The sequence below is a fragment of the Mandrillus leucophaeus genome, unplaced genomic scaffold (genome assembly GCF_000951045.1).
Source record: "Mandrillus leucophaeus isolate KB7577 unplaced genomic scaffold, Mleu.le_1.0 Scaffold419, whole genome shotgun sequence".
Taxonomy (NCBI): domain Eukaryota; kingdom Metazoa; phylum Chordata; class Mammalia; order Primates; family Cercopithecidae; genus Mandrillus; species Mandrillus leucophaeus.
In genome coordinates, this window is record NW_012104465.1 from 245763 (window position 1) to 264103 (window position 18341).

The following is an 18341-nucleotide window of genomic DNA, read 5'->3' on the forward strand; positions in this document are numbered from 1 at the left end:
TCACAGGCATGTTTCACCACGCCTGGCTAATTTTTTGCATTTTTACTAGAGACGGGGTTTCACCATGTTAGCCAGGATTGTCTTGATCTCCCAACCTCAGGTGGTCCGCCCACCTCTGCCTCCCAAAGTGCTGGGATTATAGGCATGAGCCACCGTGCCTGGCCCGCATCTTAATTATTGAACAAACCAAATACAAATCAGGCCAAATCAAAAGTCAGCTACTATTCCTTAAACAAAACAACATTTTGCCAGGTGCAGTGGCTAACGCCTGTTATCCTAACACTTTGGGAGTCTAAGGTGGGAGGATCGCTTGAGCCTAGGAGTTAAAGATCAGCCTAGGCAACATGGCGATTCTCCATCTCTACATAAAATAAAATTTAAAAAAATTAGCTAGGCATGGTGGCACACACTTGTGGTTCCAGCTACTTAGGAGGTTGAGACAAGAGGATTACTTAGGCCCAGAAGGTTGAGGCTTTGGTGAGCCATGTTTGTGCCACTACACTCCAGCCTGGGTAAAGACCCTGTGTCAACAACAACAAAAAAAACAAGGCCAGGCACGGTGGCTCACACATGTAATCCCAGCACTTTAGGAGGCCGAGGCAGGAGGATAGCTTGAGCCTGAGGAGTTCGAGACGAGCCTGGACAACATAGCAAGACCTCGTCTTTACAGAAAATAGAAAAAATTAGCTCGGCATGGTGGCACGTGCCTCTAGTCCCAGCTACTTAGGAGGCTGAAATGGGAGGATTGCTTGAGCCTGGGAGGTCAAGGCTACAGTGAGATGAGATTGTGCCATGGTGCTGTAGCCTAGGTAATAGAACAATAGCCTCTCTCAAAAAAATAAAAACAGACTGGGCATGGTGGCTCATGCCTGTACTGCCAGTACTTTGGGAGGCTGAGGCAGGTGGATCACCTGAGGTCAGGAGTTCGAGACCAGCCTGGCCAACATGGTGAAACCTTGTCTTTACTAAAAATACAAAAATTAGCCAGGCATGGTGGTGTGTGCCTGTGATCCCAGCTACTCGGGAGGCTGAGGCAGGAGAATTACTTGAACCCGAGAGGTGGAGATTGCAGTGACTGAGATCATGCCACTGGACTCTAGCCTGAGTGACAGAGTGAGACTCTGTCTAATATAAATAAACAAACAAAATTTTTAAAATCTGATGGGCATAGTGGCTCATACCTGTAATCCCAGCACTTTGGGAGGCCAAGGCAGGCAGATCACTTGAGGTCAGGAGTTCGAGACGAACCTGGCCAACATGGTGAAACCCCGCCTCTACTAAAAATACAAAAATTAGCCGGGTGTGGTGGCAAACACCTGTAGTCCCAGCTACTCTGGAGGCTGAAGCAGGAGAATCGCTTGAACCCTGGAGGAGGAGGAGGAGGTTGCAGAGCCTAGACGTGCCGGCCTGAGCAACAGAGCAAGACTCTGTCTAAAAAAAAAACACTTTAATAGTGCACCCACACAGCTGGCTGAGGTGGCTCATACCTGTATTCCAAGCACTCCGGGAGGCTGAAGCAGGAGGATCACTTGAGGCCAAGGAGTTCGAGACCAACCTGGGCAATGTAATGAGATCCTGTCTTTACAGAAAATTTAAATATTAATGGTTGGGCACAGTGACTTGCTCCTGTAATCCCAGCATTTTGGGAGGCTGAGGCAGGAGGATTGCTTGAACACAGGAGTTTGAGACCAGCCTGGGCAACATAGTGAGACCCCGCCTCAAAAAAAAAAAAAAAAAAAAAAACCACAACACTGTTAGCTAGGCAAGGTGGTTTGCACCTGTAGTCCTAGCTACTGTGGAGGCTGAGGTGAGACAATTGCTTGAACCCAGAAGGTCAAGGTTGCAGTGAGCCATGATCACACCACTGTACTTCAGCCTGGGTGACAGAGCAAGACTCTGTCTCTTAAAAAAAAAAAAATTAATTTTTAATGGCTGGGCGCAGTTGCTCATGCCTGTAACCCCAACACTTTGGGAGGCCAAGGTGGGCAGATCACCTGAGGTCAGGAGTTTGAGACCAGCCTGACCAACATGACGAAACCCAGTCTCTACTAACAATACAGTAATTAGTCAGCTGTGGTGGCATGCGCCTGTAATCCCAGCTACTCAGGAGGCTAAGGCAGGAGAATGACTTGCACCCAGAAGGTGGAGGTCGCAGTGAGGTGAGATCACACCACTGCACTCCAACCTGGGTGACAGAGCGAGACTCTGTCTCAAAATATAAAAATAAAAATAAATAGTAAGCAGGATAGTTTTCATTTTAATGGAGTCTTCTTTTTAAATTAAATTGAGATATATTTGTTTTCTACTAGTTAAGTTCATTAAGAAAATGGAACTGTTACCTTCTTTTAAAATGGATCTGGCAGCTTTTTAACTGGTTTGTCTAACTCTGATTATCATTGCAACCTCTGCCAAACTAGTTCAAACTTCCATTGGCTTTGGCTTTGAATTTTGCAATATCTCCCTTAACCAGTCTTTCTGCTCCTGCTTTCCTCCATTTTCCACGGAGCAGGCAGATTCATCTTTATTTTTTTTTATTTTTAATTTTTTTACCCTGGAGTATAGATTCAAGCTGTCCTGAATATATACTCCCAGATTCATATTTAGAAAATATCTCAGATTCTGCTATGCCCCCTAAAAATCATCTAATGTGCCAGGTGTGGTGGCTCATGCCTATTATCTCAGCACTTTGGGAAGCCGAGGCAGGAGGATCAATTGAGCCCAGGATTTTGAAACCAGCCTGGGCAACATGATGAAACCTCATCTCTACAAAAAATACAAAAAATTAGCTGGGTGAGGTAGCATGCACCTGCAGTTCCAGCTACTTGAGAGGCAGAAGTGGGAAAATCACCTGAGCCCAGGAGTTTGAGGCTGCTGTGAGCTGTGACTGCACCCCTGCACTCCAGCCTGGGTGACAGGGTGAGAATCTGTCTCAAAAAATATATGTATCATCCAATGATTTCTACTTTCACTTAGAATAAAGTCCAAACTTCTTCTTTTTTTTATTATACTTTAAGTTCTAGGGTACATGTGCACAATGTGCAGATTTGTTACATATATATACATGTGCCATGTTGGTGTGCTGTACCCACTAACTCATCATTTACATTAGGTATATCTCCTAATGCTATCTCTCCCCGCCCCCCTCAAGTCCAGACTTCTTAATGCAGTCCTGTAAGGCCCTCCACAATCTGGCCCTTCCCTTTTATGCTACTCTGTCCTTCATTGCTCTCTCTATAAGAAGGCTCTGACCTAGGCATTATCCCCATAACCATGTATATTTGTACATTTGTTGTCCTGACTCTTGGGCTAGAAAAGAATCGTCATGAAGACAGGGGATTTGTCTTCCTTCTTGCTGTATCCCCAGTGGCTAGAGTAGACCTGGCACAAAAGAGGCACTCAGGTATTTCTTGAAAGAATGAATGAGTTCAAGCTAGTTCAGTTTGTTTAGACTTTCCTTGTTTTCCAGCCATTCCTCTCTGTCATAAAAATGGGATCATTTTTCTTTCTTTATTATTATTATTTTTTTGAGACAGGGTCTTGCTCCCAGGCTGTTTATTTCCCAGGCTGGAGTACAGTGGTGCCATCTCGGCTCACTGTAACCTCAGCCTTCCAAGTAGCTGGAATGACAGGCGTGCGCCACCATGTCTGGCTAATTTTTGTTGTTGTTGTTGTTGTTTTTTCTTAGTAGAGACAGGGTTTCACTATGTTGACCAGGCTGGTCAACCTCAAGTGATCCACCCACCTTGGCCTCCCAAAGGCTGGGATTATAGGTGTGAGCCACCATACCTGGCCTGCTCTTTTTTCATTTTTTTGAGACAGTCTCACCCTGTCATCCAGGCTGCAGTGCAGTGGCACAGTCTCGGCTCATTACAGCATCAGCCTCTTGGTTTCAAGTGGTTCTCCTGCTTCAGCCTCCCAAGTAACTGGGATTACAGGTGCACGCCACCATGCCTGGCTAATTTTTGTATTTTTAGTAGAATACAAAAATACACCATGTTGGCCAGGCTGGTCTTGAACTCCTGACCTCAAGTGATCCACCCACCTTGGCCTCCTGAAGTGCTGGGATCATAGACATGCACCACTGTGCCTGGCCTAAGATCATTTTAAAGCCATATTGCTAATCCCTGCACTTGCGAGGTCAAGGCAGGAGACTTGCTTGAGCCCAGGAGTTTGAGATTGACCTGGGCAACATAGTGAGACCCTGCCTCTACTTTTTTTTTTTTACCTATTAAAAAAAAAAAAAAGCCACATTGCTTTCCATTCTGGTCTTTGTTGGAATGATATTTAAAGATTAAACTGTCCAGGTGCAGTGGCTCACGCCTGTAATCCCGCACTTTGGGAGGCCGAGGCGGGTGGATCACAAGGTCAGGAGTTCGACACCAGCCTAACTGACGTGGTGAAACAGGCTGGAGTGCAGTGGCATGATCTCGGCTCACTATAACCTCCACCTCCTGGGTTCAAGTGATTCTCTTGCCTCAGCCTCCCTAGTAGCTGTCTCTACTAAAAATACAAAAATTAGCTGGGCGTGGTGGTACGCGACTATAATCCCAGCTACTCAAGAGGCTGAGGCAGAAAATCACTTGAACCCAGGAGACAGAGGTTGTGGTGAGCTGAGATCGTGCCACTGCACTCCAGCCTGGGCGACAGAGTGAGATTCCGTCTCAAAAAAAAAAAAAAGATTAAACTGCTCCAGTTTCAATTATACTGTGTTTACTACCTAGGTAATATTCTATAGCCAAGGATATTCAAACACCCATTGTGGTGAAATGGATCTTTTCTGGGCCCACTTCTGATGCATGCAGGCTTTAATGCAAATTGCTTAATGAGTATTTAGTGCTTAGATAAAAGAAGTTAGGCTGTCTTTAAATGCAGAGAAAGCCGAAGTTCAAACATCCCTGGCCATAGAGTCCATTCTGCATAAAGAGTCTGTTCTGTACATACAGAGTCTTTTCTATATCATCCTCACATATGTATTGAAACCTATTCTCTGCTGCCTTTTTTTGCTGCACCAGTTGGTTACTAGTGTTGATCTCGTTTGAAGGAGAGGGATAGCTGAGCAATAGCTTTTGTTCTGCAGGCCACATCATCTGCATATGGGCAATGAAATTGTCCTCTGGAACAGTGTTTAGCTATTTCGCCAAATGCTAAAGTTTTCCAGTTAAAAATATAACTCCATAGTTAACCTCCTCCCCCCAGTGTATTCTAATTTCAATAACTTAGGAAGAGCCAACAAGTCTTCTTACTAAAGAAACATAAAAATGAGGAGTAGGTCTCTTTGCCACTTGAAGCAGGGGGTGTTTGTTATCAAGAAAAATAGCCAGTATGGGGTAGACTGGTAATTGGAACCAGATAATGTTATTTCTGCTTCACGAATATTAGGAATTTGTTGTCATTTGAAACTAGATGTTCAAAAGATGTGATGAAAAGACAAATTTGTAGCCTGGATAAATCTAGATAATTTGTTCTATAGTGATGAATTATGTTTTCCATGGATGACCTACTTAGAAGCATGGAGTCTCAGAACTGTGGCATATTCTATTGAACTGGATTAGAAGGCCTTCTGTCCTTGCGGATAATTGTGGTCTTCCTTTTAGTTTTTATAGATTACTTCAATATTTCTCAGGCAAAATAGAAGAAATAGAGGCCATTAGTCGGTTGGCTAATAAAGGATAATTTTTGTGTCCTCTATATTAATAACATACTAAATGTTTGCATCAAATGTATTTATATTACATTTTATACATTTTATTATAAATTTTATTTGTAATTGTTTGTTACAAATTTTATTATAAAATACAATGTTTTATATGCATTTGTCCTATAATTTTAATAATAAATATAAAGTTTAATTAGTACAATTTAAGAAGAGCTTGGGATTTTTGTCTCCTCATAAACAATCTTTATTTTCTGAAGCAGTTAAAAATACATAGTGTTTATATCATATTTGCCATTATTAAGATACCTTTTTGATTTTAAGCATATTTAAATAGTTTTTAGAATTTAATATTCTAAAATGTTTCGTTATCTTTAAGGCACTCTTATTTATTTCTCAGTTAAAATTAGCGTAGTCTGGGTGTGGTGGCTCATGCCTGTAATCTCAGCGCTTTGGGAGGCCAAGGCAGGTGAATCGCTTGAGTCCAGGAGTTCCAGACCAACCTGGGCAACAGAGTGAAATCTCGTCTCTAAAGTATATGTGTGTGCACACGCGCGTGTGTATGTGTGTGTGTGTATATAAAGAGAGAGAGTGTGTGTGTGTGTGTGTGTCTTGCTTTGTTGCCCAGGCTGGAGTGCAGTGGCATGATCTCGGCTCACTGTAACCTCCACCTCCTGGGTTCAAGTGATTCTCTTGCCTCAGCCTCCCTAGTAGCTGGGATTATAGGCATGCGCCATCAGGCCTGGCTAATTTTTTGTGTTTTTTTAGTAGAGATGGGTTTTGCCATGTTGGCCAAGCTGGTCTTGAATTCCTGGCCTCAATTGATCCAGGGAGGCCTCAGCCTCCCAAAGTGCTGGTTATTACAGGTGTGAGCTACTGCACCTGGCCAAAATATTAATTTTTTAAAAAATAGCTTAAAAGTGGCTTTTACACTTGCTGCTTTATTATTCCTTTGATAGTCTCACATAGGGTTAGGTAGGCAGGCCCTAAGGAGAGCAAAAAGCCCTAGTTTAGATTCACTGAAGCATTTTTTAACCAAGTCACATTTGTCTGATCCTTTATTAAAGTAGCTGTTATTTCACTGCCCTTCCAAAAGGAAATACAAAAATGATACTGATGAAAATGTGCTATTTTTTTTCCCCTAAATTGACTGTCATCTGTCTCTCTTGCTCCAATTTTGAACTTTTGCTGCTAATGATCTTTTTTTTTTCCATGTATAAGAGGCAAGAAGACCTCTTTTCTAAATGGTCCATATTTATTAGTACTCTGGTCAGAGAAATCCAAAGTCTACCATATTGGAGGTTTTCTGGATGCTTTATCATACTGGGCCAGGTTTGTGTGGGAGATAGGCCTACAGCTGGACCAGCAAAGGTGCCGAGAGAGGAACCCTGTCCTCCTACCTGGTACTTTGTGAGTGAGAGATACTGATACAGACAGTGGAAAGAATAGCTGGATATCTCATTCTTATCAGGAAGATTGTACAGTTCTATGATTTGGGATATGTCATAGGCATCAGAGTACAAAGCAGGAACTGAGGCCACCAGCCTCTCCCATTGAGTATCTTGCATTTAGAAGTCACTTGTGGGACTCTCAGTGAAAGTAGAGTTCCATGCCCAGTTGAAAGAGTCTAAGGGCTGAGGTGGAAGGGAGCTGTAGAAATCTGAAACCACACGAGAAAAAGCATAAGGATTGGGGGATGTTCTGGGGGAGGTGGGCACATTCTTCTTGGATGGAAGGTATCTGGTTTGATTGCTTTGCTGATTGCTGCTGCTGCTTCAGTTTGAATCACCGGTTCCTAAACCAAACCGGGGAGTGGGGGAAGAGAGGAGATTGTGGTCTGTTCTTGGAGAAGGCATTCCAGGCTTCTCCTGAGTGAAAACCACCAGGTTATCATCTTCATGTCCTCTCCAATTCACCATGACACTGTGTTCTTTACTTTTGACTCTGGAAGGTTGGGTTTCAAAGCTAGTTTCTCCTGAAAATTTCTATCTAGGAACATGGTCTGGCTAAACAGAACTTCCTAAGCTCTTCATACTGTTGGCGGGTGAATTAAATATGTTCTTGATGCTTTCTCCATATTGCTGTAGTCCCACCTTCTTGGAGGCTAAGGTGGGAGGATCACTTGAACCTGGGAGATTGAGGCTGCAGTGAGCCAAGACTGCACCACTACACTCCAGCTTAGATGACAGAGTGAAACTGGGACTATCTGGATCCTGTGGTGGTATCACCTTCATGTTGGAATCATTCCTGTTGATGAAAGGGTCTGGCTGGGGATTCTCTGGGGCCATTCTGTTCATCATGGTTTCTGAAATCTGTCATGAATCCCCTTAGACGAACCATTTTCAGTCCTGCGTGGTGTGTCTCTCTCTCAATGAACTTTTTTAAAAAAGGAAATCACGGCCTGGCGCAGTGCCTCGTGCCTGTGATCCCAGCACTTTGGGAGGCCGAGGCGGGCAGATCACAAGGTCAGGAGTTCAAGACCAGCCTGGCCAACACAGTGAAACCCCGTACCTACTAAAAATACAAAAAATTAGCCGGGCATGGTGGTGGGTGGCTGTAATCCCAGCTACATGGGAGGCTGAGGCAGGAGAATTGCTTGAACCCGGGAGGTGGAGGTTGCAGTGAGCCGAGATCACGCCGTTGCACTCCAGCCTGCGCGACAGTGCAAGACTCTGACTCAAAAAAAAAAAAAAAAAAAGGAAATCACTCTTGGATTTTAATGTGGAAGAGATTCATGTTCTTTGATTTTTAAAAGGTCTTTTCTTGTACAATTACTTCACAAACTAGATGGTATTTTTTATAATGTACTGAGTGCTGAATTACCTCAAATTCTTTTCTAGATGAGGCAGGATGTGAATAAATTTTTTAAAATCACACTTTAAAAGATAGTGACTGATATAAATAAACAGAATTGCCCCCACTCTTTGTTACTACTGTGTTGTGTGTCTGTATGTTCAAGCGTGAGTAAAGCTACTTGATTGTTGTCGCCTTTACGACTGCCAAAGTGTTTTCTTTCCTGTCTCTGAGGCCTGCCCTGCTGGAATAGACCTGGTGGCGGGTTTATACTTTGGCAGGAGCCTGCTGCTACACAGGCAGCCAGAACTGCCCTTCAGACTAATGAACAGAGCTGTGAAGAAATCTGAATTTCCTCATAATGTTTGTTGTCTGTTCTGAAAATATCACTGCAGATATAGGGAGTCCATGGGAAAAGCAGAAGGGGACTGCGACTGGGAAAAAGGTTGTTCTAATGAGTTTTAAGAAGAGATGAGGGTCTTTTCTCTCTTGGACCTTCAGGCCCCCACTTGGGTTTCTAGCAAGCAAATTTTTCATTTATTTTCTCTTATAAAGCCTTTTAAAATAAATTTCCACTCCTGCTCTGAAAAAAAAAAGAAGAGAGTTGAGGAAGAATGGATGAGTTTTAAGGGCCATGGTGAGGGAGGGAACTTCAAAGGGAACAAAACATATCTTGAAAGCCTGGGCTGGGCATGGTGGCTTATGCCTGTAATCCCAGCACTTTGGGAGACCGAGGTGGGCGGATCACGAGGTCAGGAGATGGGGACCATCCTGGCTAACAAGGTGAAACCCCGACTCTACTAAAAATACAAAAAAAATAAATAAATAAATTAACCGGGTGTGGTGGTGGGCGCCTGTGGTCCCAGCTACTCGGGAGGCTGAGGCGGGAGAATGGCGTGAACCCGGGAGGCGGAGCGTGCAGTGAACCGAGATTGTGCCAGTGCACTCCAGCCTGCGTGACAGAGCGAGACTCTGTCTCAAAAAAAAAAAAAGCCTGAATTTTGCTAAGATATCCTGTGTGATTGGGATTAAGGAACAGGTGCTTTCTTGGAAACCAGTAGACTTTCAGTGTTTGGGGATCGGCTAAATTTTGATCACATTATTTATCTTTTTTTTTTTTTTTTCTTTTTGAGACAGGGCCTCACCCTGTTGTCCAGGCTGGAGTGCAGTGGCGTGATCATGGCTCACTGTAGCTTCGACTTCCTGGGCTCAGGTGATTCTCCCATCTCAACCTTCCAAATACCTGAATATAGGCATGCATCGCCATGCCTGGCTAAGTTTTAAATTTTTTGTAGAGATGGAGTTTCACCGTGTTGTCCAGGCTGGTCTAGAACTCCTGGGCTCAAGTGATATGCCTGCCTCAGCCTCCCAGCATGCTGGGATTACAGGTGAGAGCCACCTCACTTGGCCTGTTTAACGTTTTTTGAACTGTGGACTAAAAGGTAGATTTTTTTTTCTTTCTAAAACTGGTGAGGGCCTTAGAGTGCTAGAACATGAGCAAAATTTTAAAAAGATAATTCTGAAAAGGGGATTATGAGAAGAATCAGGGTCTTAAGCATATTAAGGTAGGCACATTTCTTAAGGACCTAGAGTGGGACTGAATTATTGAATGTCAGCTTCATTTTTGCCATCCTTAATATAGTAGATGAAGGATGAGAATATAGAGATATTTAAAATATCCAGGTAGCTGGGCTCTGTGGCTCATGCCTATAATGCCAGCACTTTGGGAGGCCAATGCAGGAGGATAACTTGAGGCCAGAAGTTTGAGACCAGTCTGGGAAACGTAATGAGAACATATCTATACAAACAATTTTTAAAATTAGCTGGGTATGGTGGCATGCACCTGTAGTCTCAGCTACTTGGGAAGCTGAGGCGAGAGGATCACTTGAACCCAGGAGTTCAAAGCTGCAGTGAGCTATGATCATGCAACTGTACTCTTGCCTGCACAACATAGTGAGACTTTGTCTCTTAAAAAAAAAAAAAAGAAAACAGGCCAGGCACAATGGCTCATGCCTGTAACCCCAGCACTTGAGAGGCCGAGGCAAGAGACTCACTTGAGCTCAGGGGTTTGAGGCCAGCCTGGGCAACATAGGGAGACCCCATCTCTACAAGAAATTTAAAAAAAAAAATTGGCTGGGTGCAGTGGCTCATGCTTGTAAACCTGGTACTTTGGGAGGCTGAGGTGGGTGGATCAGTTGAGGTCAGGAGTTCGAGGCCAGCCTGGCCAACATGGAGAAACCCTGTCTTTACTAAAAATACAAAAAAATTAGCCGGGCATGGTGGCACATGCCTGTAATCCCAGCTACTCGGGAGGCTGAGGTAGGATAATTGCTTGAACCTGGGAGTGGAGGTTGCAGTAAGCCGAGATTGTGCCATGCACTGCAGCCTGGACAACAGAACAAGATCCTGTCTCAAAAAAGAAAAGAAAAAGAAAAACAGAAGTATGGTAAGTCAGGGACTATCTTTCTGTGTTGCTAGCATTAAATACATTTTCTTTCTTTTTTTTTTTTTTTTTTAGTTTTGGTTGCCAGGGAGGATCCTAACACATTAAAAAAATTTTTTTTGAGACAAGGTCTCACTCTGTTGCCCCAGCTGGAGTGCAGTGACTCAATCATGGCTCACTGCAGCTTCGACTTCCCAGGCTCCAGGGATCCTCCCACCTTAGCCTCCCAAATACCTGAGACTATGGGTGTGCACCACCATGCCTGGCTAATGTTTTATTTTCTGGAGACATAGGGTCTCACTTTGTTGTTCAGGCTAATCTTGAACTCTTGGGCTCAAGTGATTCTCCCACCTCAGCCGCCCAAACTGCTGGGATTACAGACATGAGCCACTGCATCTGGTCTAAGTGTGTTTTTAACTTATATTTTTAACTTGTGATGGGTTTATGGGGAAGAAATCCCACCGTAAGTGAAGGAGCATCCGTGTTTTGCTTCCATCGTGCATAATCATCTGGAATCAGGATGAACTACTATGAATATTGACAGGAATACTACCTTGAGCTAGCTGGCAGTTTGGGGTTGCTGGAACCTTAAGCAAGGGCAGGATGAATGTAGTTATTTAAGGAAAAAGGGTTATGAAGTGTTGCACGTAAGTTGGCAAGACCTGAAAATTCTGGGACCCAACATTGGCTTGGTGAGTTTTACGTTGTTCTTGTAGCTAGACGAATGTTTCTGCCAAATCACTTTCCCACACACAGTTAAAACAGATACAGTTTGCAGATCTCTCTGCCATTTCTAGGGTTACTATATCTTACCTAGTGTTGTGTGAATGTGTGTTTTGAGACAGGGTCTCACTGTGTCACCCAGCCTGGACCAGCCTGGTGTGCAGTGGTGTGATCATGGCTCACTGCAGCCTCAACCTCCTGGGCTCAGGTGATCCTCCTACCTCAGCCTCCCAAGTGGCTGCGACTACAAGCACACGCCACCACGCCTGGCTAATTTTTAAAATTATTTTTGGTAGAGACAGGGTCTCGCTGTGTTGCCCAGGCTGGTTTTGAACTCCTGGGCTCAAGTGATCCCCTCACCTCAGCCTCCCAAAGTGCTGGGATTATGGGCATGAGCTGCCATGCCTAGCCCTTAATGTTAATGTGCACTTTTTCTCATGTTACAGACCAGTTTTCTAGGTGTGCTCCATGGAAGTTTAAGCATATGCTGTAAGCATGTAGATAACATCTAGTCCACCTATCCTCACCTTTTCTTTTGTTAACTGATTTAACTGGTGAGAAAAATTGAGGCCCAGAGAGTTGTAACTCAGGATCATACTGTAATGGCAAAAACCGGTTCCTGAATCCAGATTTTCTGACCCAGGCCAGTGCTCATTTTAACATCTTTAATTCAAACTGATTATCATCATGACATTTACCATTTGTGTACTTAATGTGTGCCAGGTCTTGTGCTAAGCATTATATAGCTCTCATCTTGATTAATCCTCTTAACAATCCTACGAGGCCGGTCAGTACTTTATAGATGAATAAACAGGCTTGATGACTTGCCTGAGGAAGCACAGCAAGTAAGTGCTGGAACTAAGATTTCAGCCCAATTCTGTCTAGTTCCAAAGCCTGTGTTCTTTTTTCTTCTTTTCTTTTTTGACTAAATATTTATGTAAAAGGTAATAAAGAGTAATATGACAAATACCCAACACCCAGTTTAAGAAATAAAGTACTACCAACCATTTGAAGCTCCCTTCCCATTACATTGTCCTCTCTTTCCCTCCGAAGTAATCATCCACTTTCCTGAGTTTCAAATTTGTTCTCCTAACCACCAAGCTATACAGCTGCATTTATTAAGTGCCATGGGAGCTGGAGCTACTGTTAATCAACAGTAAACAAGAAAGACATATTTTCTGCCCTTGAGGAGTTTCCTATGGGTGATAATGAAATATTTGTTTCTTAATCTTTCTGGAGATCTTCAGTAGCTGGCAGGAAATGTCACATTTTCATCAAGGAAGTTTAAGAAGTCCTTCAGGAGATCACTGGTGATATGTTGGGAGGTTGCCTAGATATTACACACATGAATCAGAGTTAAGAATACATGTGTTGGCTGGGCGCAGTGGCTCATGCCTGTAGGGGACGCAATGCAATTTCGGCTCACTGCAACCTCTGCCTCCCGGTTTCAAACGATTGTCCTGCCTCAGCCTCCCTAGTAGCTGGGACTACAAGCGCATGCCACCACGCCCAGCTAATTTTTGTATTTTTAGTAGAGATGGGGTTTCACCTTGTTGGCCAGGATGGTCTCTATCTCTTGACCTCATGATCTGTCCACCTTGGCCTCCCAAAGTGCCGGGATTACAGGCGTGAGTATTTTAGCTGTAAGTTCTTTTGATAAATACAGAGCTCACATACCCTCTGAGTTCCAACACCAATTTTCCTATACCAACTGAGTGTCATACAATTCAGTTCAATTCTAATGATGGCAGTGGCAGCCATCTGGAGTGGCCGTTGGCTGCAGCAGGGAGGCGCAGGCGGTGGCAGCAGGAGCAGCTGCTGGAGCAGCAGTGGTGGCGGTGGGACCCCTGTGCTCTGCATCCCTGAGGCAACTGAGTGCACCATTCCCACCTCTCATGGCTGGGCAGGACCTGCTTCCAGGCCCGGAGCCTCCACTGTGGCCTCAACCTGTCCCCCGACTGTGTCTCAGGAGCCCATGAGCACTCTGCTGAAGGTGCAGCTGGGACTCGTGGGGCCAGCCTCAAGATCATCGGGTTCGTTTGTGCGGCGTTGGCCGGGGCTGCCACACCACCTGTACCTCATCTGCTGCTGTTGCAGGGGAAATGTGGAGAGGAGAGGTGCAGTCCCCAGAGCCCACCCCTGGGAGCCCCCTGGAGCCTGATACCCTGAGAGCCACCATGATGGGGCCGGGCCGAGTCACCCACTGGCAGGGGAGCAGTCTGATCAGGCACGGAGGGGTGGGCAGAGAGGGGCCCCGAGGTGGAGCTGGGCCCTGAGCGGTGCCGCGCTCCGTGGAGCTGGCAGGAGCTGGAAGCAGGCAGGAGCCCCACCTCCCAGTCGCAGCTGCAGCTGCCCAGCCGTGGCTGTGGACCCAGGCATCTCTGCAGTCTCAGGGGCCTGGGAAGCCTGTGGACTTGGAGGTGTCTGCTCCTGCTGCCTGGCCTCTCCTTGCTCCTGGCACCTGTTCTGATCTCAGAGTGAGGTTGGGGCCAAGCCTAGGTGCTGTTGCAGCCTGGCCGGGTGTGCGCATGCTTGGGGCAGTGGTGACATGCCAGACCCCTGCCACTTTGGCCCCCTCCAGACTTTGGGCACCGGCGAGCATGGGAGGGAGGCTGAGGGCAGCTTGGCGCAGGCCTGCAGGTACCCCTTGGCACTGTCTTGGCGCCTTGAATGCCAGCAGGAGGTAGACAGGCTCCTGGGCAGAAGGGGGCAGGTCCGCACCTTCAGGCTGGGGACTGCCTAAAGCCCAGGGGCTGGGCTGCTGATCCCGCAGACCAGTGTGGGAACCTGTGGCACGGGTCCTCCCATGGCTTCCCATGGACCAATCGGCACACTCTTCCTCCCCTCTGAGGCCCATAAAAAGCCCCCCCGGACTCTGCCAGACCAAAAGAGAGACGATGGGATGACCTGCCTACAGAGAGGAATTACCCTCTCTGCTGAGAGCTGAACATTCTTCGGGACAACATGCTGAACATTCTTTGGGATAGCTCCTCTCTGCTGAGAACTGAACACTTGTTGGGACACCCTGGCTACAGAGAGGAGGTACTCGCTGTAGGTTTCCTCTGAGCTGTTCTGTTGCTCAGTAAAGCTCCTGTTTGTCTTGCTCACCCTCCACTTGTCTGTTACCTCATTATTCCCAGATGCAGGACAAGAACTCAGGACCTGCCAAATGGTGGGGCTAAAAGAGCTGTAACACAAACAGGGCTGAAATATGCCCCTTGCTTGCTACCTTGAGAGCGTAGAGAAGGAGAGAAGAGCTGCAGCCCTTTAGGGAGCCCGGATCTGGGAGCTCTCTTAGCCAGGGCTGTGACTCCCTCTTTGGGGCCCTGTGGTTCCTGGAGTTGTCAAGCTTCTGGGCACCACTCTGTTCTCCATTGCAGCTGTGGAAGCTGCTTGTGGTGCGCCTGGTCCACCTGCAGCCTTGCAGGGAGATGGTGCCCAAGCTGGCACCTGGAGCTGCCCACCCTGCAGCAGCAGCCGGCATGCCTGGCTGTGCACAGTGGTCAGACCCCTTGCTTGTTCACACACCCCTCACCACTTTGTGCCTGGCTCACCTTTGGCAGGCATGGGATCCAGGCTGGTCGTGTGAGTTGAGCACAGCCTGCAAGGCTGAGTGGGTGGAACGAGCCCAGTGGGCCAGAGCAAAACTTGAGCAAAGGCACCATTGGCCACAGAAGTTTCCAGTTGGTGAAATGACACCCCAAGGATCCTGTAACACTGACACCACCCAGAGTTAGCTTCAGATCCACTATAGTCGCCCAGTGGGTTCTTCTGCCTGTTACACAGACAGACCAATTCACTGAGACCACAGTATTGTAGTAAAGAAATAACTTAATTAACACAAGGCTGGCCATGCAGGAGAACTAGATGTATCACTCAAATTAGTCTCCCAGAAGGCTCAGAGGTTTGGGTTTTTCAAGGATAGTTTGGTGGGCAGGGGGCTAGAGAATGGAGGGTGTTTTGATTGGTTGAGGATTAAATCATAGGGATGCGGAAAAGGTTCCTCATGTGCTCAGTCAGCCACTGATTAGGGGCCACAGGATCGATTGAGTCACAAGTTGTGGGTCCTGGTAGAGTCAGTCCTTCACCAGAAATGCAAAAAAAATCTCAGAATGCCAGTTGTAGGCTCCGCTATAGTGATGTTATTCACAGGAGTCACTGGGGAAGTTACAAATCTCCTGACCTCCGGAACAATGGTTGGTTATTGTTTACACCTATATCTTAGCAGAATTCAGGTCCCTCACATAATCCTAACCTTGTGGCCTTTCATTAGTTTTACAAAGGTGGTTTAGTTTTAGGAAGTGCTGTTATCATTCTTGCTTTAAGATTAAACAGTAAACTTAAATTCCTCTCAAGGTTATCTTGGCCTATTCCCAGGAATGACCAAGGACAGCTTGGAGGTTAGAAGCAAGATGGAGGCCGGGCGCGGTGCCTCACGCCTGTAATCCCAGCACTTTGGGAGGCCAAGGCGGGCAGATCACGAGGTCAGGAGATCTAGCCCATCCTGGCTAACACGGTGAAACCCTGTCTCTACTAAAAATACAAAAAATTAGCCGGGCGTGTGGTGGGCGTCTGTAATCCCAGCTGCCCGGGAGGCTGAGGCAGGAGAATGGCGTGAACCCGGGAGGCGGAGCTTGCAGTGAGCTGAGATCGCGCCATTGCACTCCAGCCCGGGCGACAGAGCGAGACTCCATCTCAAAAAAAGAAAAAGAAAAAAAAAAAAAAGAGGCAAGATGGAGTCAACTATGTCAGATTTCTCTTACTGCCATTCATAATTTTACAAAGGCAGTTTCACCACCAGTTAAAGAGCAAAGTTCCCAACAACATTGCCCTTACTTCAGCAGTGTGCACTTTGGCCTGACCAACTACAAATTCAGGGCTTCCTACTGCCCCCTCAGACTAGAGCGCGTCACAAAACTCGGGAAAGTGCTATATTCACGATTATACAAATGAACAACCAGATTGAAGAGGTATGTGGGGAAAGGTCTGGAAGGGTCCTGAGCTCAGGAGCTTTTTTCCCTGTATGGTCAGTGTGCACCACCTTCCTGGTACATTGACCTGTTCACTAACCAGGAAGCTCTCCTGATCTTTGATGTTCAGAGTTTTTATATGGGTTTTCAGTAGGTAGACGCGATTAAGTCATTGGCCACGTGCTTGACTCCAGGTCTTTCCCCATTGGAGGTTTTGGAATGGGGCTGAGAGTTCTGACCCTCTAATCATGTAGTTGGTTTTTCTGGTGAAAACCCTGCTAGCATGCTCTGTTGCCTCCTTCTCCCCACATGAGTCACCTCATTAGGATGAACTCAATATGGTTGAAAGGGACTCATTATTCATAATAAAAGACACTCCTATCATTCAGGAAATTCCAAAGGATTCTGATGCTCTGTGCCAGGAGCTGGGGACAAAGACCAGATGTATTCTATGTTATATCACACCCTCCTTTATATTATTTGAAATTTTAACATTTTATTTTTTACTAAAAACAAATTGAACAAAGTAATTTTAGCATATGTTTATATTTTAACTGCTTCAGCAGTTACCTGTTTTTCCCAGTTCTCCGGTTGCTGTTAAGAAAATATTTGAATGGTAGTTCCAGAATCTCCAGGAGGTGGGACTAATTTCCTTAGTGATGATGCTGAAAATACAGCAGTACTGCTGTGCTTGGGCCAGGTGAAGTCAAATCAGATGATTCAGTCTGGTTGATGTGCTAGAGGCCCTTTTCCCATTCATGTAAAATTGGAAAATTTTGTTCACTATCCAAGTGTTTCCAAATATTTGTTTATTGTGTCAATGTAGACTCATATATATTAAGTATATATCTTGGGTATAAATTTAAGTTATAATTTAATAGAAATGTGGCACAGAAGTAGTTCAAAGGAGGAAGTGGAGGAAATAAGAGCTATAGGTAGAATTTGAACCATCCTTGAAAGGTAATTATTAATAACATTTGGAAAAGTAGAGGGGAGAGTGGGAATGATGTTTAGATGAGAGAAACTGTGAGGTGGGCAGGATTTATTGTGGCTTGTTTGGACTTATACAATGCAGAATGGCCTTATTTGAGCAAGTTGAGTGGGGGATAGTGGGAAATGAGATTAGATAGGTGAGCTAGGGATAGATTATGATATTCAAAGGCCAGTAGAATGATTTCATTTTGATGTGGTAGATAATTGAGAGTCAAAGAAAGTGTTTGGTCAGGTGAGTTAGAAAATGAAAAGACCATGTAAGAAAAATGGACCAGCATTTGTATTGTTGGTAGATTAATGAGGAGAGAGACTGGAGAAAGGGATAGGAAATTTGGGACTGAGAGATTTTTCAGTAAAAGTACCATAATTAGGGAAATAGGGGAACAGCGAGGGAAGGAATGAATATTAAAAATGTCAAAGGAAAATTTGACAGATCTTGACTGCTAAATGCAGAGGAATGATGAATCGGAGATGGTACATTTAAAAAATTTTTCTTTTTATCCAGATACGTGAAAAGAATGTTAGCCAAGGCTGGGCATAGTGGCTCACACCTGGTAATCCCAGCACTTTGGGAGGCCGAGGTGAGCAGATCACAAGGTCAAGAGTTCGAGACCAGCCTGGCCAATATGGTAAAATCCTGTCTCTACTAAAAATACAAAAAGTAGCCGGCGTGGTGGTGTGCACCTGTAATCCCAGCTACTTGGGAGGCTGAGGCAGGAGAATCACTTGAACCTGGGAGGCAGAGGTTGCAATAAGCTGAGATTGT

The 18341-nt window shown here is 45.4% G+C and overlaps 1 protein-coding gene and 1 pseudogene across 8 annotated transcripts in view; one reads left to right on the forward strand and one right to left on the reverse strand.

Annotated features, from left to right (window-relative positions):
• The window catches only part of LOC105548699, a 12222-nt pseudogene extending 4265 nt beyond the window's left edge, over nucleotides 1-7957 (reverse strand).
• Nucleotides 1-18341, forward strand: part of RHOT1 (ras homolog family member T1) — an 88790-nt gene that overhangs the window by 4878 nt on the left and 65571 nt on the right. The window lies entirely within an intron of this gene.